We start from the raw sequence: 24,961 nt of genomic DNA, 5'->3' as shown, positions 1-24,961 counted from the left end.
TGACTGAGGCGTCGTGACTATCATAATATTCAGCCCTCTAGCCGATGAACCATACTCCGCCATTCTTCCCTATCTAAGGCTTTCAATGTGGTTACTCTGAGAGAACACTGTAAGGGGCCATTCACCATGTCAATCCATCGCGTTGGTATTCGTCGTCGTTGTCTGGTTCCCTGGACTTTGCCCTCAACAATCAGCTTTTGTAGACTACCATCTCGGCGCATTACATGTCCAAAGTAGCGTACAGTTCGTTGAGAGACCTTACACGATAGACGAACTTTTATCTGAAGTTGGTTCAGGATTGATGTGTTCGTGCGATGAGCTGTCCAAGGAATCCTTAACATTTTCCTCCAGCACCACATTTCAAAGCTTTCTATCCGTTCACGATCACGTTTGAGGATGGTCCACGTCTCTGCGCCATACAAGAAGAAATTATATTCTCTATAACTTTGTTATGCAGTACTTTTCAATAGGACCAATAACATAGGTATTTAAAAATTACATTTTAGACGCCTTCCCCTAAACTATAATTTCATCCAGCATGAATAAAATTATTTATAGCCTAGACTGTAGCGCCATATTCCGTGAGTTTACATACCAAATTTCATTAAATTCTTATCGCATATTTTTTCGCAGTTTGGTGTTGATATTGACTTACTAACAAAAATCAAAATTCATGAATATTCTATCATTGCCCACATGATAAAAATGTATAAGACATAAGTGATTGGATATTTAATTCTATATAACCTTAGTTATGTAGTATTTATCAATAAGGCCACTAATAACATAGATAATTGAGAGTTAAATTTTACGCCCACCCTAAACTACCTCTTCACTCAGTGTGAATAAAATTATTTGTAGCCTTGATTGTACTGCCTCATTTCCCAACTTTACATACCAGTTATTATTAAATTCCCTTCAGACATCTTCTTGTGCTGCATGTACATACATACTGCCCCCTTTATTGCCAAGCTAAGCCCAGCCAGTGAGCGAGAGATCCCAAGGTGGACCGTTTGTTCATGGCTTTCTGTTTTCTAGAGGCATTTAAGGGAATAAGGGGTGACAACCAAGCAAAAAAAAAAACCAACATTTTGACATTTATTGACACAAGCATTCATTGAACAACAAAATATCCTTGCTGAGATTAAATACATTGCTCTTTCATGATGTCTTATCTTCCAGCATTAATTTACAATCGACCAAAAATAATCTTCATCCTCCATCTCTATGGTTAAGCTCTGGAATCAAAATATCAAAAGAAAGATTAGGCCTTTACTGCCTTTTAAAAAGAAAAATATTTTAAATGAAAATATATCCTGAGCCTCCTATAATTAATAGTTGCGTTTACAAAATAAATTAGTAGGCAGCTGTATTGCCTATTATTTCCATAACAAAATTAAACTGATACTGATCAGTTTTGTTAATTAAGGTATGTAACGTCCGTTAATGACATAAGTAAAAATTCTGTTGGAAAATCTGAGTCAACTCCAAGATCATAATTAATTTATTATTATTATTGTTACCGTGTTTTGGTGGTAGTTATGCATGAAAGAAGGTGCGGGGTGGTGAAGGGGTCTCAAGCTACTAAAGTGAAATTAATTTTAAAATTTAACAAGGTTATATTTTCTTTTCAAAATTAGGTAACAACAAATGGAACAGGTACTTAGTAGCCGAAACACGATTGACAAATACATTTACATAGGTACCCCATTTGGGGCTTCAAAAGTCAGAAACATAATTCTTGAGCAATGAGCCCAACCTTACAATGAACACCATACAACAAAGGGGCCGAAAACCCCCAAACATGCCAGAAACACCTGCTTCCAATTACATCCAAAAGCCTCCTTGAGGCAGAAACACAATTTTCAAAAAGGGCAACTTCCCCTTAAAATACAAGCCTATCATAGGCCACTCCGAACTCCACCTTTAAGCCGTCCTCAAAGGACATATACACAGGGGCAAAATACCCCATCTACTGAGGTCTGTTAAATGACAAGAAAATTAATACATGACCTCTAAAATCATAATTTGAGAGGAGGCGAACTTGCACTCCTAATACACTTTGTTTAAGACCTACTTGGCACTAGGCCGATAATACAAGGGCTAATCCCATACTACTGAGGTGACTTAAGAACCTACTAACTTACATTACTGAAGAATCGGTTGCGAAAAATAAGTTCACCTCAAACAATGTGAGTGGGAGCTCGAGAGGGTTAAGCACTCTCTATCCCCATACGTAGCTTTACAAGAAAAGATGAAAAGTGTAGTTACATATTGGGAAAAGGTTACATGATGGAAAACGCTTCGAACCCGCCGCGAGAGTTAAACTGCCGACTTAGCAAAAAAGAAGTTATTAATAGGCCATTACCTGGTTGTAGACCGCTGCCGAGGAAAGAGGCGCTTCCCGCCTCCTGCTATGTACTTAATACACTGAAAGATGGAACAGAAGTGGCCCGGAGACCCTAAAATCAGCAGTTTAAATACTCTCGCAGAAAGTTCTAGGCGTTAGGGGAAAGAAAACACCCTCCCACAAAGATTTTATTGGGTAGGACCCCACAACAGATTCAAGTTGGGGAAAGATACACCAGATTGGTCAGAAATTAATTGAAAAAATTCGTGATTGGATACATTCAAAACAAGGGGAAGAAAGGGGTAAATATAGCCAACTTAAACAATGACAGAAAGAAATTTAACAAAGAACAAACTCCTGAAATTAAATTTTCTCCAAAAAAAATAGTTCTTTGACTCCGCACTAGGTTGCACTATTGTAGATCTTCAGTAGTGTCCTCTAGAAGAGAATGTTCACACTTCTTGCTTCAAGCGAAACAAAAACACATCAAAAGTGACACAGTTCTAAAACTCCAAAATTTACAGGTAGTGACATCTTCTGAGAAGGTAGAAAATTAATAACGTCAATAAGGTTCAGACTTCCTCCAGCAGAGGAGTTTTAACTGGCGCGCATTTAAATTAGCGGCGTGGAGGTGTACCACCCGGTACAATTATTATTATTATTATTATTATTATTATTATTATTATTATTATTATTATTATTATTATTATTATTATTATTAATTTCCATTATTATCTGGGTAACATTTACTTTGATTATCACATGATCGTGTTCACAACTTGGTGTATTTCATGAGATAATTCTCACTGTAATCATGACACACATTTGTCAAATTAATTAATTACTCATTTAATTATTATCATTATTACTCGTTACCTCCTAAACTGAAATGTATTATGTCGATTGTGGACATTTAAATCTTTACTTGCACAGTATTTAAAGTTTCGAATCAGTTTGAAAATATTTGGAAATTTTAATTATAAATGCACTGAAAAATTAATCATAACCACATGTGAATTAGTTATGGATTAATTTATAAATCGCTTGCCTTTGCTGAAAATAAACTAGAAGATCTTTCGTCTAAATCTGTGATAAATAAAAATTAAATCCTAGCCTAGTCTTACGTGACATTATTCTCAGCAAATTGTTCCTCAAAGTACATTAAACAAGTCATCATGGTGGCAAATCAATGTTTAATAATCCGTGCCATCTCGATGAACGCACAACCAGATTAAAGTACACTGAATATTTGAAAACATCAAAATATTCCTAACTATATCACACACACATCACATTCACATAAGGGTAACACGTATTTTATGTACACAATATTTACAACAAATCCTGCCATTATGGATTAATTGATTATTTTTAACATGGTCACGTCAATAAGATCCGGTAGATGAACTCATGTCTGGTAGCGTTCTCAATTCAATTAGTGGCTAGTGATTGAACTAGTGTTATCACTTGAAATGAAATACTCTTTAAATAACAACGGAGATCCATGTAAATTTCAGAGATTAACTTGAAGATTCTAATAGAATTCAGTAATCATCTCCATCACATGGGTTACGAGACGCAAGTGTAGCGTTCGTGAGCCTTAATCACATTATTATTATTATTCCCTACTCATGAAATGTATTCAACATATGCTCCACTTTATTATAATTCACACTGTGTTCCATTGACACAAGCAACAAATTATTCAATTAGTATCCGGCAGGATCACCAATATTCCGGGCACAATCATGAACTGAGCACATCAAATATCATATATGAGAAAATCCTAAGTCAATTTATAGCCCACGACCGTTTAATTACATTTTTAACCCGGTCTTCTACTTGTATTTATTATTATTTTTAGTGATTATTAGGTCTATCAGTCCTCCTGAAATGCCATAAAATTAGATGACACGATCCTAAAGAATTGCAAGTGAACTTGGATGACACTCAATTCGACACTATTTCACAAAAATTAAGTACAACTCCATATCACGATATTTCCAATATCACATGTAAGCAAATGAAGTTTATCGCGTGGTCAGTGATTTTTAGCATGTCTAAATCCTACATTTGAGAATTTATTCAAAGACAGACTACAACAACTAGCTAATAGATTTCAAATTTCAGTCACACACATGTAACTCAACTACCGTGACACCTTGAGAATGAAAATGAAAGTAAATCTACTGGAAAAACTAATAGAACTACGATCTACATAGATGAGAAAGATATCAGACAATTAAATGGTACTCAACTTTAGCTGAAGTTCGATTCCATGTTGAGGTCAGTCATTCCGGCATTTTCCCGTCAGTCTCCTCCTCCAGCCAGAAATGCCTTACATGCTTAGCAGGTCATGGAGACACAGCAGTAGACGTCCCACGATGAAGTTCACGTCGATTCGTTGGGATGAGTTTTGCCACGTGCCAGTAATGTAAACTGTGACTAATGCAACAAATATTAGAATTTGCACACACACGTCAGAATATTTAATGTTCTCGTGGAGAAATTAACTTAATTTGAATCACTAATTTCAAAGTACACTCCATAAGACTTTATCGTAAATAACTGCAATAAATTAGCGGGGTAGATGTCTGCCTGCATGGCTGAATTTATTTCCACGTGGTCCCGATGAATATTGTCAGCAACAGAGTAACAGAGTAGATTAGCGTAGAGTAGAGGCAGAGTAGCAGAGCAGAGAGTGAGGTTATATAGTTTTTGCTCAGGGGGGGGAGGTGCCTTTTCTAGAGACGATCATTGGTTCACAGGGTCTCTTGTAATTGGTCGTGACTGTTCTGGAAGCTTGTCATCTGCTCGCCTGCTGGTCGGCATGCGCGTGTTCCTTGCTTGGGAAACTAGTCTGTCACGTGATCAACTCCCGTACTCAATCAAAGACGGATCAATACTTGCTCCCACTGAATCGAAAAAAAAAAAAAACAGTTTGGTGCACTCACATAGCTTTCGAAATGATAAATCCAACTCTTGGCGAACAATAAAACTTTCAATGTCGACCTGTCATAAATAATCCAATGACGACCAAATTTGACAGGGACAATACATACATACTGTACCCATACTGGGTAATTTAGGGCAACTATTACATAATTTGTTTTCACAAACAGATGTATAGATGAAATAGTTGGATGAGAACCTCTGGAAGTCACTTACCAGGTTTGAAGTCTCGTCCTCCCTACTTTCATTGCATTACCGGCTGAACTCATAAAGCATACGGGCAATGGAATGTTTGAAAAAGAAAATAGGCACTACATAAAATATAACAAAAGTAGAATTCTCTATAATATGAGTGGAATACGTTAATGTTATTAAATGAGAAGAATCTTCATTGAAATATTATTTGCTAAACATTTTATTATACTGATAAAATCACACGAAATGGTGCCATACTACAATACATGAACAAGAAACAGTCAAGAATAATGCAAAAATTATATATATATATATATATATATATATATAGTATGCTTTCGTGTCCTTGTAGTTTATTCATAGTTGTAGTTGGTCCTCGGCATACCTCAAATCATTTGGTTAATTATCATGGTTGTAGAAAGTATATATTCCCATAAGTACATTTCCTTTACAGCACGAGATTGCATTGCCGTATATCAAACACATGGTCCATTTGACCACGACAATTATATATTTACACTGAACACATACGTGTAGCCTGGGTTTACCTACCAAATTATATTCAAAGAAAAATCAGCCAACGCTGGAATCGAACCCATCACCATAGAACACTTTGGGATATAATAAAACACATAAACACATTATATTAAAAAAATATCAAACATATATCACACAATACATCTCGAAGATTATGGCTTAACCAAGCCATAGTATCTGGTTAAATTCTTCGCTCCAACATGGGTTGAACTCAAGTACTCCAGCTTCCAAGGTAAAAAATTTTAAAAACTGCAGTCACGAGCTAATTTAATGCATAAACATGGGAAGAGATCTATCCTTTGAAAAATCAGAAAATTATCTGCATTACTTATAACGTATCATTAGAATGGAATTGAGACTACTTTGGCGAATGAAAAGGATCTCGCCGGTAAACCTTAAGCTTTGCTGGAAATTATGGAATGTTCCTCGACCCTAAGTCGCACGTAGTAAAACTGTCAATCATGACAACAGCTGTGTGACCAGCTCCATGGCTACAAAAACACATTGAACTCGTCATTTCTTTCTTTCTTTCTTTCCTTTATATATCATCTCGGCTTGTTCTCAAGTACGCTTTCATATGAGAGCCATTACTTCTTATTATGCATTATTTGGCTATATATTCAGCCCAATTCAATATATCACAACAGCCATAATCATTATTATCCTTTATCATTCCAACAACATGTTACAGCTTCACCCTTCCATATCATACCACCGCATCTCAAATCCGTTCCATTAATTTACAGAGAAGACTCCATTCTTACAGTTTATTTAATTCTTCTCGCATATCTATATAATTCGCAAAATACCTCGGTTTGGGACATCTTCAATGATCATCTATTATCATACGGGATTTATAAATACCTGAATCACCTTGAAGCAAACATATAGTTTATATTCAAACTACTATGAAAATCTTTACCAGATAATAACATTACGAAGAAATGTAAGTTTAGCTAAATCGCTATTCTTCCCAAATATGTGCTTCATATACACTAAGAATTTATGGGATCTATATAATAATTCATGCAAATAAACGTGCTAAATATCAATGATTATTCGTAAATCATTTGAAAATCCTAACTAAAATAGTAAATCTTTTCCCAATCACACGCATATAGTGTTCCCTATATTTAATATTGTTAATCATATATTTTAATATTTACAAAATAAAAATTGCTACTGGCATGCAAATCTCATGGTTTAATACATTCAAATGGATTGTACTTATCAAATACTGGGTATGGTTTGCCGTCATCTCGAGGTACATCTTAGGTTTTTACTCCGTCATGATGAGCGGTCTTCTCTTTGATAGTCCTTGGTTCCTCATCGTACTACCACGATCCATGTCTTGAACTGTGGTCTTCTTAGTTATGTCTCTGGGCATTTCCTGTAGAAATAACTGCAGGCACTTAGGCGCGATTCTTGTAGGCTCCAGATCTCGGGATTCAACGACCACTCACGAACATACAGGCAAAATGGGAAATCGGTTATTAAACACTGTTCATGTACTTTTAAAGGGATCTGCTGCTTATAAGATACACTGATAACTTTAAATAGATCAATGCAAATAGTGGCAAGTTTGTAGAAATCACTGTTCATTTCCCCATTAATCACACAGTCTATCACCACGAGTGTCCATGGAGTATGCAAATGCTAATTTTGTCAGGAACAATTCTTTAATTTTGCTGAACGTCACTCACTCTTAAAATGCTTTGGATCGGTTATTATTGATTACCAAATATAATTAACTGTCTCACTACCTCTAAACAACCTGATGCGTTTGCTCTTTCACTGGTTATTGCATCATGAGCCGCAGCTGACTGTTGTTGTTAATTAAAATGTTAAATATTGAGATAAGACTTCTATTCATCAATAATGTACATTATCTTGTACCACACGGCTTATTCTGCGATATTTTACATCGCACTGATGTTTTTTTCTTCTATGACACAACACTTCATAAACTGATTTCCAAGTTCACTCCTGACATGTTAGTACTGCAGCTACACAAATGACAATTAGATACTGTCTCTAGGTCCTGGCTCTACTTATAGCCTCCAGACAAAATGATCAGTGGGGAGGTAAATTATGCCCCTGCTGAATTTGAAGGTCCGGTAATCGGAATCTTTCAGCGACGTGAAAACACTCAAATTATAGCTTGTGACCTCTACTTTCTACTGATCGCATATAAAACTAAAGCGATCAGTGGGTCATTCACAATCTCAAACAGCAGTCATCTCTAAACTGCATACTGCTAAATGACAAGTGTCATTACCGACCCACCATTAAAGTATTGCATTTATATACGTCAACAATTAGCATTAAATACATCGGTTCGAATGAGACCTGACTCATACATTTCCAAAAATTATTTCAGATGAAGGTGTTCTTCTTCTTCCTCTTTTTAGTAAATTATAGTGAAGTGGCACCAATGAATGCAGTGTTGAATTAGTAGTGGACATTTATTTCCCAGGGGTTAACACACCTTAACTCAGCCCACTCTCCGACAACCTACATTTCCACGCGTAGCGTTATCTTTCCTTCTCACTCACACAAAAAGAGAGCACGATTTCAAGGTTCAGCAGTACTACGCTATCGTTTTCTCGTTACAGCGCAGAAAACTGCTCCCTTCGGGCTGGGATATCGCAAATCACATCCCGGTTTGGCATGTAGACTGCTAATTACTACATTATATGTCACAGAATGTTGCGGAAAACGGTATATATAATTAACTAAACCTCCCAACATGCCTATGGCATGGTGATGAACGGTTACAATACATACATACATACATACATACATACATACATACATACATACATACATACATACATACATACATACATACATACATACATACATACACTGACTGACAGAGCAAATGCAACACCAAGGAGGAGTGGTTCGAAAGGGATGAAAGTTGGGGAAAAAACAGAGTCGGCACGGAAGAATAATTGATGTTTATTTCAAACCGATATGCGGGTTACACAATGCGCACGGCATTGACTCAGTAGGATGTAGGACACCGCGAGCGGCGATGCACGCAGAAACACGTCAAGGTACAGAGTCAATAAGAGTGCGGATGGTGTCCTGAGGGATGGTTCTCCATTATCTGTCAACCATTTGCCACAGTTGGTCGTCCGTACGAGGCTGGGGCAGAGTTTGCAAACGGCGTCCAATGAGATCCCACACGTGTTCGATTGGTGAGAGATCCGGAGAGTACGCTGGCCACGGAAGCATCTGTACACCTCGTAGAGCCTGTTGGGAGATGCGAGCAGTGTGTGCGCAGGCATTATCCTGCTGAAACAGAGCATTGGGCAGCCCCTGAAGGTACGGGAGTGCCACCGGCCGCAGCACATGCTGCACGTAGCGGTGGGCATTTAACGTGCCTTGAATACGCACTAGAGGTGACGTGGAATCATACGCAATAGCACCCCAAACCATGATGCCGCGTTGTCTAGTGGTAGGGCGCTCCACAGTTACTGCTGGATTTGACCTTTCTCCACGTCTGCGGTGACTATCACTGACAGAACAGAAGCGTGACTCATCGGAGAACACGACGTTCCGCCATTCCCTCATCCAAGTCGCTCTAGCCCGGCACCATGCCAGGTGTGCACGTCTATGCTGTGGAGTCAATGGTAGTCTTCTGAGCGGACGCCGGGAGTGCAGGCCTCCTTCAACCAATCGACGGGAAATTGTTCTGGTCGATATTGGAACAGCCCGGTGTCTTGCACATGCTGAAGAATGGCGGTTGACGTGGCGTGCGGGGCTGCCACCGCTTGGCGGCGGATGCGCCAATCTTCGCGTGCTGACGTCACTCGGGCTGCGCCTGGACCCCTCGCACGTGCCACATGTCCCTGCGCCAACCATCTTCGCCACAGGCGCTGCACCGTGGACACATCCCTATGGGTATCGGCTGCGATTTGACAAAGCGACCAACCTGCCCTTCTCAGCCCGACCACCATACCCCTCATAAAATCGTCTGTCTGCTGGAAATGCCTCTGTTGACGGCGGCCTGGCATTCTTAGCTATACACGTGTCCTGTGGCACACGACAACACGTACTACAATGACTGTCGGCTGAGAAATCACGGTACGAAGTGGGCCATTCGCCAATGCCGTGTCCCATTTATCGTTCGCTACGTGCGCAGCACAGCGGCGCATTTCACATCATGAGCATACCTCAGTGACGTCAGTCTACCCTGCAATTGGCATAAAGTTCTGACCACTCCTTCTTGGTGTTGCATTTGCTCTGTCAGTCAGTGTACATACATACATACATACATACAGACAGACAGACAGACAGACAGACAGACAGACAGACAGAGATGATGGAAAATTTAAAAGTGCATTTTCTTGTTACTGTAGACATGACCAATACAGAAATACCATTCTTTTTAAATTCTGAGCAATATGTGGATGATATTTACTGTCGTTGATCTTCAACCCTTTCAGTGTCATACACATTAATAGCTCCCAGTGAATATTTCACTTATTGAGAAGTCATAAGTGTTTCTTTTTCTATAGATAAAAGTTATACAGAATTCATATGATAACACTGGAACGTTTTAATTGGGCTCTCTATAATCTTCAGAGAATGAGGATAAACATTACATGCAATTCATGAGATTCTGAATATTGAATACCTCACGTTGTAAAATACTTCATTTACAAAGCAATTCTGACATCACAATTATCAGTAAAACAAATAGCCATAGAGATTCTCTTTCCTGTATTAGATGGAGCAATACAGCCCAAAACACTAATACAATGGTCACTCCCTTAACTGGTCTGCTTGGTACTCCACTATTGTCATATTACAAAATGACTGGTTAACTGATTACAGTACATTGAATAAAGGGCCTATCCAGAAATCTAAAATTATTACTATTAAATTTATTGGTCACAGTGGACCATGTAAGTCGTTCCATATTCATTTTCCCTGTGAAGGTTGTACTGTTTGGTTATTGTGATCTGCTCAGGACTTTTTTTTTTTCCAATCCTGATTTTCTCAATTCATCTGAAATTTCTATAGCCCTTCTATGTCTCATTTCTACTGAAAATTTGTGAGTCTTGGGAAGGGTGTTAATTTTACTTTTATACTCTGCATCTGCTATCTCGAGTCCAACTGGTTTGAGATCTTGTTGAATTTCATGGATCCATTGTCCTCCTGTCATCTTTCCAAGATTTCTCATCACTAACTATCGTAAAATTCTGTTTCCTGGCAGCTGCAAGATGTGAAACAAATACGAGATTCTTTTCTTCTTCCTGATGCTCGTGATTGGGTCAATCTCTCGATATTTTGTTAAAAAGGAAGCCCTGCTTTCCAGTGTCGACTCAGTTAAATGTAACTCAAAGGCTTTTCAGTCTGTCGAACACACATGTTAAAGGTATTTAATAATGTGTCTTTATGCAGGTATGTTAAACAAGGTGTTTAGTAATGGTTTTTTTTACAGGTATGTTATAGTGTATATTTAACTTGTGTATTCGACAGACTGAAAATCTTTTAAGTTACATTTACAATGCCTCAACAGACAGTTTCATTGGGAAGGATTCTCCAGACTCCTTCAACATGGTATTGTTTCTTTTTGCAGGTTCTCATGATTCCTTTTTCAATTTTGAGGAGCTGATTAGTTCTTAATTTGGAACAAGATTTTGCAAGCATAAGTGGCTTCCAGGAGAGTAATGGTTTTATAGTGTTGGATCTTAGTGTCTATTGACAGGTATTTCTTATTATATGTTGACCAGGTTAGAAATTGGGCCTTTTTCATTTTGTGAGTACTATTTATCCATGTTTCTTTCTTGTTTAAGTTACGTGTGATGATTTCTCCAAGATATTTAGATTGCAGAACTGTGGCTTTCTTTTTTTCTTTCTAATTTATGAAGATTTATTTATGCTGAGGGGTTTCATGGACTTGATCTCAGTTTTCTCAAAGCATATTTGTAATCCTATTTTTAAGTGGATTTTTTGAGACTGGTGATCTGGGCACAAACTTCTTCCATGTAAAGGGCTTAGAGAGCTAAATTGTCTGCGAACCCCAGGCAGTTTGTTCTTATTGAGGGTTTCGTTCCAAATTTGATTTTAGTTGAGGTTTTCATTGTGCCAAAGTTTCATGATGTAATCGAGAGCAATATTGGAAAGTAGTGGTGATAATCCATCACTTAGTCTGAGGCCAGTTGTTTCTGTTAAGCTTTTGAGACTTCTCCTCTAAATTGTACCTTGGAATTCATGTTGGTTAAGTTAGTTTGATGATTTTTATTCATTTGGGATGAAGATGGTATGATCTGAGGATTTTTAAAAGTGTGGGCTGGATATGTACTGAGGATGCAGGATAAGAGTGCTCCAGTAGATGTATACAAGGAATCTCTTAATGGGAAAAGACCTTCAGGAAGACCCCGAAGCACCTGGAAGAAGGAGATCAACAAGATATGCCAGACCCTCCAATTGATAACTGGGAAAAGTGGGCCCAAGATCGAAAAGGATGGAATAGTATTGTGAGATCTGCACAGGAACTTAATGTCTCTCAGAAACCTACAGAGTGAGTGAGTCAGTGAGCTAGTGAGAGAGTGAGTGTGTCTGGAGATTCTATCATATGCTTTTTTGAAATAATAATGGAAGCTACTTCTCCTCTAATGACCAAGTTCTAAAGCTTTCCCTGTTTTAACTACCTATTGTTATTGTTTTGTTGAAAACTGAACAGTCAAAAGACAAGAAAAGGAAAGAAAAGATGGCTTTGAAAATACATTCTTAAAAAATTTTCATGGTGTGCTTTGTCCAGTATCTGACCCACCGCTTCTTTCCCTGTGAACCATGGGAACTAAATAATAATAATAATAATAATAATAATAATAATAATAATAATAATAATAATAATAATAATAATAATAATAATAATGATGATGATGATGATGATGATGATGATAATTTTTTAAAAATATTTGTCTTCTTTCAAGTGTAATAATGAATTTTGGCATTGATAGAAAAGCACTTTTTGTTATACAGTAAGATGTTATTACAAGATATTATGTTCCGGGTGGTTTGGAATCTCTGGCCACTAAGGCCTCTGTATCTAAGCCATTCGATTGGATCCACTCACCAAGGTATTTAAACTTATGCACACAGTTTTTTGTTCCATATTTGGTGTTCAGTTGGGTCATGTTTTCTTTGATGTTTGACACTACTTTCATCTTTTCAAAGGATATCTGCAAGCCTGTTTGTTCTGCTACCTCTTTCAGCCCATTAATTTCCTCTGTTGCAATTTCAATTGTTTTTGTCATTATATATCATCCCCAAAAGCTAATAAGTTGATTTCTACACTGCTCTTCTTCTTTTTCTTCTGCTTCTTCTTCTTCTTCTTCTTCTTTTTCCCTTCTTCTTCTTCTTCTTCGCCTTCTTCTTATTATTATTATTATTTATTTATTTATTTATTTATTTATTTATTTATTTATTTATTTACAACAAATCATACAGACTTTATAGATAGTCAAGTGAAAAAGGGTAAGCCCCATGTACATTAGCTGCTTCACAGACCCACTAAGCTAATATTTACAATAATTACATTATTCACATATTTACACTCGACAAAACTTGCACCCACTTTCATTCCCGTTCATGTACACAGAGAGATTTACCGTATCTTTTTTACATGTGTTGTAAACTGCATTAGAGGCAACGCTTTTATTTTAGGTGGTAGCCCATTCCAGATTTGTGAGGAGCAGCCATAGTAGCCGGACTGGTAAAAGGTGGTATGGACAAATGGAAGGACAAGATTAAGACCTCTGTGGACTGAGCAAAAGGATGGTGAAAGATGGTAAAAATGGTCAAGGTTAATGGAGCCAGTGAGGGATTTTCGAAGGAAGATCAAATTGGTTCTTTTGACAGTGGTTTCTGTTGAGGGGAGGTTAGTTAAATGAAGATGGCTGACGCTGTATTCTCTGAAGTTTATTTAGATTTTCAATTGTGGTGGGACTTCAGGCAGGAAAACTATAGGTAATATGGGCCTTACCATAGTGAGATAGGCTGTTTGTAGAGCCCCTGATTAGAAGCCTTTTAGGTTCTTGCTAAGAAATCTCACAATATTTATCACCTTTCACCTTGCCTCCTCTGTCTGCAGGCTTCATTTCAAATCCCCAGAAACAATTATTCCTAAAAGTTTAATATCTGCATACTGTGGTGTTATGTTCTTATTTAATTCATACCTGTTTTCTAGGCAGTTTCTTGATCTACTTATCCTAATATACGTTATTTACATTTATGTTTAACCCATTCAGAACACCACACAGATTTCATAATTCTGGTTGCAGTTTTCGACTATCTACTATGTTCTTTATACTTTTATATAGAACAGTGTCATCTGCATATAGTGCCATGTGAGCAGCTACATAACCAGGAAGATCAAGAACAAATATGAGGTTCAGCAGGGGACCAATCACAAAAAACTGAACTACTCCGTATGTCACTTCATTTTCATCATCATCATCATCATCATCATCATTATTATTATTATTATTATTATTATTATTATTATTATTATTATTATTGAATATATATTTACAAACCCTATTTTACAAACAGAGAAACACACAGCATAAGTCACTAGCAACACAAAGCAGGGCTATAGATAGCGAGACTAAATTAATACATGACAATTGCATTTAAAATGGAGATGACTTATAAATGAGATGGAGAAATTTAACACACACTTTATTACAGCATCTTCTCTGAAATACCATAGTGAGAGGTGCTTGGTATTCAGTATTACACATGTTTATATGCATTAATAATTCATATCTACTCCTGTCAAAAATTGGACACTCAAATAAAAGATGAGGAACAGTTTGTGGCATTTCACAAGTACTGCTGTAGGGCTTCTGAATATTGATTCTAAACCTCTTGAAGTACGATTCAAACTTTCCATGTCCTGTCAGAAACTTAGTTATAATATGTTCATGTTGCGATAACCTACTTTGTAGTCTGTCTAGAATATTTGGAAAGGACAAGTCCCTTGATAGCCTGCTGTTTGTGCTGATGATTCACTGGTTGTTCCACATATCGTGTATACTCTCTCAGTTCCTTTTTTACAAGAGACACAAGACATTCTTCATATATCAACAAAGCATCAGAAGAAGTAGTAGCTGCTTTGGCAAGTTCATCAGCTCTCTCATTTCCTTCTACTCTGTCATGCATGACCTCGGACCCATTTCATGCAGATATGTTTACTGTAGCCTAATATGTGTGATCTTATATTAACAGCTACCAGATGAAAGTTATATTTTTCTTGGATTGCTTTCAAAACTGCCTGAGAATCACTCAAGATGTGCACAGCACAACTGTGTTTTTTAATCCACATAATTGCCTGTTGTATAACGCACAGTTCTGCTTGAAAGACTGAACATGAGGGAGATAGTCTAAAGTTTTCAGCATGCACCTCACTGTTATTCTGTAGCACTACAAAAGCACATCCTTCAAACCAACCATCCTTTTCTTTGCTAATCCGGGACCCAACCATATAAATGTTTTAATGATGTTGTGTGTTACACATTTCTTGCACAAGATTATTGGCAAATATACTTATGTGACCTGCTGTCAGTGCATTAGCTTGCAGCTCAGGAGTAACCCTTAAGATCCTGTCAGGATACAAAACACCTTTTTTTGTTAATGTGAGCTCAGCTTTGGCAGTGGCTGTTAAATGTAGAGATGGGATTCCCACCACAACAACGGGCTGCTTCTGTGGATATTGAACGGTATGCACAAATAATTCTGAATACAAAACCTCTTTGAATTTGGGCTAGTTTGGCTTGTAGCCACTTCCTTTTCAGTACATTATGATAAGCAGATGCATCATACAGCAATAACGGTTCAACTGCTCCATGATACATTGTCTTTAATAGTTCTGGATTAAGACCCCATGTCAATTCGGTAGCAATAGTGAATTCATACAGCAATTTGGTAGCTTTGGTAGACAGAGCATTGAAATGAGCTCTAAATGTTATTTATCTGTCTATAAAACAACACCTAGTTATGACATTTGATCCACCAGTTTTATAGTTTATCCATTCATGTGAACTGCAGGTGTTTCAGCTTCCTCGTAATGAACATGCTGCTTGTTTTTTGAGGGTTGAACTCCAATTTATTTTCAAATCCCCAGTTGTAAATTATATTCAGTGCTGTATTAGCTCAAATAGTCAAACTCTAAAACATCATCACTTTTAAGTAGGAGAACGGCATAAGCAATTATGTGACAGTCAGTATGTAATTCCAAAGTCAGTAAATCATCATAGAGAATTGTCCAGATTCCTGGACTGCATGCAAAATCTTGAGGACAGCCTTTTGTGACATTTTTAGTAATTGTACTTCTGCCCATTGTGAGCTTTGCCTTTCGATTATTAAAATAGTTTCTAATTATTATATACAGGTTTCTAGGACATGTTTCTTTCTTCAGCTGATGTAATATTTTCAGCCACCAGGCATTGTCAAACGCTCCTGAGATATCTAACGAGATCAGCAGAGCGGTCTTCCCTTCTGTAAATACCTCTTCTATCCATTCGACTACCAGTTGTGTTGCATCCTCTGTTGACTTCTGTGCTGTGAATCTAAACTGGTTGTCATTTAAAATATTGTTACTGCACAGGTGGAACATCACTCGATCAATTAATAGCTTTTCTAATATTTTTCTTAACGCTGGCAATAGACATATAGATCTAGAAAATTTTGCACTTGCCTTGTTTGAAAGATTTGGTTTTGGAATAATTTTCATGCAGCCTCCTTCCAACAGTCAGGAAACACACCAAGTTTCAGGCACATATTAAACATATTCAAAAATAATTTTGGGCAACAAATTTGGATATTTTTTAATATATTGGCTGAAATTCCATCTATTCCTGGGGATTTACTATCACATTGTTTGTTGATTACACGTTGAACTTCTTCAAGTGTAAAGGGAGAATCATTTATGTCTGATGCAGTGTTTGTGGAATTTCTGAAAATTATTATCTTGTAATTCTTTGGGGAAAAATTTCTCCAAAAGTACCTCTGCTGTTTCTTAATGGTTCTTGTGAATCCACTCACTGTTTGTAAGGTTGTAATAGTGTTATTGACATTTCCAGGACTTCGTATCTTTTCATATACAATGTTCCAAGGGTTACTGGTCTGTTGTGCAGAGCAAAAAGATTTCCATGCCTCATTTTTTGTTTTATTTATAATCTTATTTAATTCTATTATAAGCCTCTTCACATTGTCAACGAAGTATTTCACAAGAAGATCACTTGAATCTCTTGTATGATGTTAAGACACTCTTTTTCATTCAATCTAGTTCAGAGTTCCACCAGTAACTTTTTACAGGTTTCTGCAACAATTTCGGAAGATGCGCTTCACAAATATTATAAATAGTTTGTGTAAGGTCATTTATCATTATATTAAGTTGTTTGCTCGTAGTCACTTGTAGCACCTGTTCTGCTGTTCTTTCAAGTTTCCGACCAGCCATCTGAAAAAGAGTCCACTGAACATTCTTTGTTCTAAAAATATGTGTAATGAAATCATTAGTGCTAACTGTATTTATGTCTGTTTTAATTTTTATAGTAATAAATTTATGATCACTTCCCATTCCACAATGTGTTTTAAAGGTGCAGGTGAACAGACGCTGACATCTATAAAACTATTAGTATCATTTCGACTGCAAGTTGGAATTCGTCCATCATTAAGTATTATTAGATTATTGGAGGAGCAAAAATTGAAAACTGATTTCCACTATTGCATCACAGGACTTCCCCATGCACTATGTTTAGCATTAATATCTCCAATTATTAAGAGAGGCTTGCCTTTCAAATCAACACAAAGTTCGTTGAGGTCATTTAAAACTTCACTTAGATCATCCTTAGATTCACAGTTCATATTACATATATAGAAAGTCCTACCATTTAAGTCAATACCCACAACAACTCTGTCAGGAGAACAGTACTGTATCAACTGAAAAACGGACGTTGAAGTTATTACGATAGCGGCACGAGGTCTATCGCCGTTTTGCACATTTATTATTGGTCACTTTTTTCACTTTGATAGGTTGTGACTGGACCCCTCTGTGTACTACACACTGAGTTCATTTCTCCAGGTAGGACCTCACCAACACCAATAATCTGCCTTGTATACCGAGCTGTGGTAGCTTTAACAGAAGTCGTTCATGCGGCACTTGGTCAAAGGCTTTTCTCCAGTCAAGTGACAGGCAGTCCATCTGAATCACATCTAGTTGATCCAAGTAACACTGCCTTTCAGTAACGACTTTTGTTAAGAAGATTGTGCAAGAACCCATGCTGAGTAGGGAAAAAGAATTCCAACACATTCTTTGCTAATAATTACTACATACACTTACAAATAAGAGATGTTATTGCCACCGGCCTATAATTATCAATGTTATCTCTTCCTCCACTTCTGAAAATTGGTACTACATTTGCACACTTCCAATCGCTCGGTACACAGCCACTGTTAATTGATGAACTGAACTGGGTGCACAAGGAGGGAGCTAAAGCTTGTGCGCACAGCACTATTTGCAGGTATGTTGTCTGGGTCGGAATCTTGTTTATGTAATTTTAGTATGCTTTGCGGATGAGTTTCTTGGTTGTGTTCCTCATGCATTTATATTTGTCACACATAAGATTGTTTGTATCCTGTTTCCATTTCCTGTAAAGCGTGTTCCTTTTGCATATCATTTTGACTATATTTTTTGTGATCCATGAAAAGCTTTTCTTTGTACTGATTTTCACTTTAGGCATCGCTTTGTCTACGTAATGAAAGAAACTCCCTTGCCATCTAGACCACATCGCATTAGTATCCCCAGTGTTTAAAGATAAAGGGGCAGGTAAATGGTTTCTGAGAAGGTCTGATAGTAGTTCTCAGTCAACATTTTTAGTTATAGACTTTTTTATTACATTTTTTTACTGGTGGCTAGGGTTGGAGAAACCGGGGATGACTTCTGTCTTCAGTATCTACTAAAAATGGCAGGTTGATAAGGAATAAATCTAGTGTGGAACTATAGGTTTTCATTATATGTGTTAGCTCAGTAATTACTTGGTCAAGAAACAGGTCGTAGATGCTATAAGGTAAGTTTCTGTTAATGGATTGATAGGAATAGGCAAGAGGTGAGGGCAGTTGTGCCGTCAGTCAAATTCCAAGTTAAAATCACCAGTTATGTAGGTACCATTATATTGATGTTGAATATTTTGTACATGGCTTAGAGAGACAGTAGTAATTCCTACTTGATGTCATGGGGGGAGTTTTGAGAACAGTACATGGAACCCAAAAGAAACTTGCTTCCAATGCATGTGAATTCCTCTCATACAACTTCTGCCTGTGTTTCCAGTGCACAGGATTGAATTCGGGTTTCATGGCAATAAGTGTCCCTCTACCTGGGGTCTATGATCAATCTTTCCTAAATACTGTATACGACTGACATACCGCTTCTGTGTCATAGATTGATGAATTGAGCCAGGATTCACTAATGCACACAACTGATGGGTCTAGAAGCAAGAGTTGTCTGGACTGCCTGTTTTTGCTTTGCACATTTCAGACTGTGAGCATTAAATGACAACACAGTAACTGTCCTGTTACCTGCAGTCCATGATTCTGATGATGATGATGACGATGATGATGCTTGTTGTTTAAAGGGGCCGAACATCTAGGTCATCATCCCCCAAGATTCTGAATTGCGCAGGCATTTGAATGCAACTGCTAAGTTTGGTCCTGGGTTCAATTCCAGGTTTCCACTAAGAGTAATGGAAAGTGTCTCAAGGTGGAGTAATGATGCGGCTGGTTTGGCAACTTGGCTCCTCGCCAGGTGCACTCTACCCATTCCTGTGGTAGACCGTAGACCTTCACTTCCACACCACGTCCAAGAATTAATTTCACATTTAGATACTTCTAACTAACAAGCGTTCATTAATTTCTAAATTCGTACACAATTCTCGGTTTGTCAAGGAGTGCTTCATTACTATTTTTATGGATGTTATTACACATTTTAACATTAAAAACACAACATAAACTCGGAGAACTCGTATCACAACAGAGCTGCTTGCTGCCATCTTTACCTATATTTAAATTGTTTTGAGTAATTTAAGGGATTTTTAATGAGCATCATTTAAAACAATTTAAAATATTATAATAATAATAATAATAATAATATTTTATTACAACTCAACTTGGGCAAGACCTATGACATCATCAGAAGATGAACAAATGTTTGTTAACAGTGATGTAATCAGTCTGATTCCTAATGCTTTTATTGGCATTTCATATCTATATATAGAGATGACGTGGAAGCACCTGGAAAAGTGTATTTGAGGTAATAAATTCCCCCTCCTGCACGTCTGGACTATTACAAACTATCCACTTCATAGCCGTATCAATGAAATAATCTAATGGTTTTGTAAGAAAATATTTTCCACCTAATCAATACGTTTTTTATTTTGCCTTTGGCAATTCAAATCATTAAAAATAACAGTACATGTTTCGATCGCTTTGCAATCATCGTCAGCTGTATACACAAAAGCTTAGGAAAAAACACATTAAAGTCAGCACATAATAAAATCCTTGTTGACTTTTAAACTATTGTTAATAAAAGACGTATAGGTTGGAGGGAGGGTGTTGAGGCGAGAAGAGGATGGGTGTTACAAGGAATTTAATCTAAAGTACGTTAAAAACTTATATCTCATTGAGCTAAAATGCCTTTAGTATTTATTTAAGTCCTGCAGGCATAATTAAAATCATTTATTGTTTTAATACTAGAAGTGGGGGTTGTAATTTTGAAGAATTTTTTAAAACTAGAATGTGCTTCTTCTTTTACTGAATTCTAGTCTTCTTCCTAGTCGCATTCTACTGTGCTGGAAAATGTGTAGAAAAGGTTGATCCACTTTTTTGTCCTTTTCTAAGTTCAAAATGTGGATTCACTGTTGGTTTGTGTTAAGGGTTGTGTTCACAGACATTTCAAGTTGGATAGCTTGTTGCACGATCCCTGTCTGATTCACTTTCTTTACCTCCATGGTTACGGGTGTGGGTCTGTAACTACTGTCCTCGACCTGGTGTAATAGAGGGATCGTGCAACAAGCTATCCAATTTGAAATGTCTGTGAACACAACTCTTAACTCAAACCGACAGTGAATCCACCTTTTGAACTTAAAAAAGGACAAACAAGTGGATCAACCTTTTCTATACATTTTCCAGCACAGTACAATGTGACTAGAATTTAATGAAAGAAGAAGTACATTGTAGTTAAAAACATTTCTTCAAGATTACAACACCCACTTCTAGTATTAAAACAATAAGTGATTTTAATTATGCCTGCATGACTTACATAGATACTAAAGACATTTTAGCTCAATAAGATAGAAGTTTCTAACTTATTTTAGATTAATTTCCTTGTAAAACCCGCCCCCTTCCTGCCGCAACATCCCTCACCCTTTCAACCTACGTACTTTACTAACAATAGTTTTAAAGTCAACAACGATTTTATTGTGTTTTATTGTGATTTTTTTATCTAAGCTTTTGTGTATACAGCTGATGATGATCATAATGTGATCAAAACATGTACTGTTATTTTTAATGATATTATAAATTGCCAAAGGCAAAATAAAATCGATTAGGTGGAAAATATTTTCTTATGAAACCATTAGACGTCTGGACTAGTCAATCACCTCGAGTATTGCCAACTTCTAATCTGTAATTATATACTTTATCAGCATATCAACCATGGCATACTGTGGCATTGAAATCGCCCATAATTGAGTTGAGCTCAGCTGGTTTGACAAAAGACAGGGGCGTTTTCACCTAGGTGTAGAAGTCTTCAATATCAGTGCCCGATACATCGCATATTGGAGCATACACCTGGATGGTGTTCAGCAAGATAGGCTGCATATTAAGCTAGAGGAAAAGAACTCTGTGCGATATGAGCACAAATGTTTTCATGCATTTACTAATATGTGGATGAACTATGAAACCCACACCATTGAAGTAGTGACTATCATTGTTTCCAACAAGTTCACATGATATCCATTGACTACATTTTTTCCCCTCTGGTACAAGTTATGTACATTTCAAGTTGATATCCTTTTCATGACTGACCCGGAGATTCTCAGTACCCACTGCTGACTAAAGGGGTGCTGGAGACTGGGGACTTTGGCAATAAGTTTTCCAGACATTCTAAAGACTTTCCTAGGGATTACATATGAGGTGGTTTCCTGGTGCCTTCCTCACACAGCACTGAGCCGCTTAAGCCACTATGTCTACGCTCCCAGATATGTGTCACATCATCATATCAGCTGCTACTTTTGCTTGCACTGATGTGCACTTAGAGTGACGGTGCTACCCTCCATAATGATAGATTCCATTGGCATTTCTTCTACTGAGGGACTATCTCCCAAACCAAAAGGAGCTCCTTTGCCCAAAGCCCTTGGCTCCCTTAAGTGGTCTGGTAATTTACTGCTGCATGTCACTCGGTGTTATATCGCTAGCTGTATGGTCTACTCCATTATCATAGCAAGGTTACTCCTGACTAGACTGTACTTACATTTACTAATTGATATAGCAAAAAGCAAAGCAAAGTTACCTCCGTACAGGCCATGAAGGCCCTTGGAGGAGTGGAAGGTAAAGGCTTCCACTATTGTTAACCTCGGCACGTGATAGGGTAGAGTGGTTAGCTCTACGCCCGGCCGCCTTTGCCCCCAGGAATTAACCTGGTACTCATTTTTGGTGTAAGCTGAGTGAACCTCAGGGCCATATGCACCTCCGGAAGTGGAAATCTTGTTTCTTAAATTTTACGACTTGTCGTATCGCTGATCAGGCACTCCCGCATGTCATAAGTCGTGAGCACGCGGTTCGAAAATAAATTCGAACCGCGACCTCACAGTGCAGAAATAAAAGTAGATATAAGAAATTTTGAGTCTGAAAATGAAAATAGGACTTAAGACATCCAGAAGAAATAATTATATGTGTAAGAAAATGAGATTGAAATATTCATTGGGAATTACTAAAAGAGATGCAGTTCTGAGCTTTCAGGCAGTGGTGAAATGTTTGAACAAACACAGGATATTGGTCATTCCTTATCACTGTATGTACATGGTCAAGGATGACAGAGCGCGGCTTAAACCGCACGTAGTACAGGGAAAATTTCGAGGTTCGACCTTCTGGAACAATTGAGAAGATTGAGAATTCCCTCAGGGAAGGGATGCTGCCAGCCAATGGGAATAAGACAAATCAGAAGTACACAGGGTTCAAAGTTCGGCTGAGCATAGCAACAGCGAAATACAGAATTAACTTAAGGGAGAACTCAGAGAGGTGATGAGTTAGTTAGTTCATAGCTCACAGTCAGAAGAGGTAGTTGGGAAGGAAGCTGAAGGTCTGGCGGGGACATTGAGCCAGTCAGGTCGCGAACAGAACTTGAAGTGAAGTTCGAAGTCGGGGATATTATCATTAATAATAATACTCTTAGACAATACGTCAGGAGTCTGAACACTCCTGTAAAAGAGTAGTCAGGTGAAGGGAACGCATTAGCGACCCTGTAAATTAACGAGAAAATAAGGGAAGCCTTTTAAGTAAATTAGGCTTACGCGACCAGGGAAAAGTAACGGATTCTGACAAGCAGTGGAAGCACATAATCTCTACTGCTCTAGTAAAGACGTAAAGTAAAGGGTGACAATTAAGGACTTTGACTATTCTTCAATAGGAGTGAAGTTCTCTGGAGGAACCCACTCAATAGACACTAACTACACAGAGGAGGCTAGAGGGAAGCATCTCTCAGGGACTAAAGTCTCCTATTATCAAGGAAACAGGGATAAGACTGTACAAGATTGGGCCGGTCAGTAGGGAAGAGGTAACCACGGATCGACAGGTTCCAGTACAACATATGAACTCAATCACCTAGTGATTAGCCTGGACTGTAACATTGTAAATCAGAACTGTATCTCTTGGGGAACCAGTGAAGGGAAGAAGTGTAACAGCGTGTGCTAACGTGTGATAGTGAAACTCAGACTTCAAGAAAGAAGACGTCGTAGAAGACTCCCACCGCTCGGAAGATAAGTATTAACTAGTATTGAATGAACTAAATAGGGAACTAAGAACTTTTAGCTAGAGAGAAAGTTGTGCAGATTAGGAAGTTCCCTAATTCATGATCAATTTAGCTTCAAGAGTTATATATATAGATGTATATATTGTACAGTGAATAACTTTGGGAAATTTCAATATATTAATTCTTGGCATTAAGCCGCCTTAACTTGGTGTTCTTATTGTAAATTGAGTGCATTTTAGAACCCTATCCAGTCCCCAGCTTGCCATATCCTTAGGATATGACAAGTGGACTTAAAAATTCTGGTGTCAGCTTGTGGAGTGAATGCACTAATTAAATTGTACTGCTGCAAAGTGATTGCCATAGGTTATTAAGTTTAAGCTGAAAATTGATTCTCTTATCAACTGTTTCAGAGGTCTTACAACTGTTCGAGTAACAAGTCTTGTAGCTGGAAAGGAGAGGAAGAACCTTGTTCGTGCACTGAGAGGCAGCTAGTGTGTTGCATAAAGGAAGCAGAGCCCAGTTCCAGAACTCAACAATCAACAGTAGGGTGAGTTGAAGCCACATTTATAAAATGGAAGGGTCAGTTAGATCAGCCAGTCCGGCTCCTAGCCAATTAAGTGATCATGATGATTTAGGACATGTTGAGCAATATATGTCAGTGACTGAGGCTTTACGCATTATCAATACAGAATTTGATGGTTCACAACCCCATAGATTGAGGGAATTTTGCGAAACGGTAGAAACCGCATTAGAGGTAGTAAGGCCAGATAAAAGAGGCCTGTTCTATAAATTAATTTTGACAAAAATTACGAAGGAAGCCCGAAGTAAATTGTTAGTACGGTCAGATGTGCGAACTTGGCCCGAAATTAAGGCCGCAC

General features: G+C 37.7%; 1 protein-coding gene across 1 annotated transcript in view; it reads left to right on the top strand.

Annotated features, from left to right (window-relative positions):
- The window catches only part of LOC136875873 (intraflagellar transport protein 27 homolog), an 89,876-nt gene that overhangs the window by 54,458 nt on the left and 10,457 nt on the right, over positions 1-24,961 (top strand). The gene's annotated exons all lie outside the window — the stretch shown is intronic.

Source organism: Anabrus simplex, chromosome 6 (assembly GCF_040414725.1).
Source record: "Anabrus simplex isolate iqAnaSimp1 chromosome 6, ASM4041472v1, whole genome shotgun sequence".
In the NCBI taxonomy this organism is placed as follows: Eukaryota; Metazoa; Arthropoda; class Insecta; order Orthoptera; family Tettigoniidae; genus Anabrus; species Anabrus simplex.
This window is presented reverse-complemented; position numbering and strand designations above follow the sequence as displayed.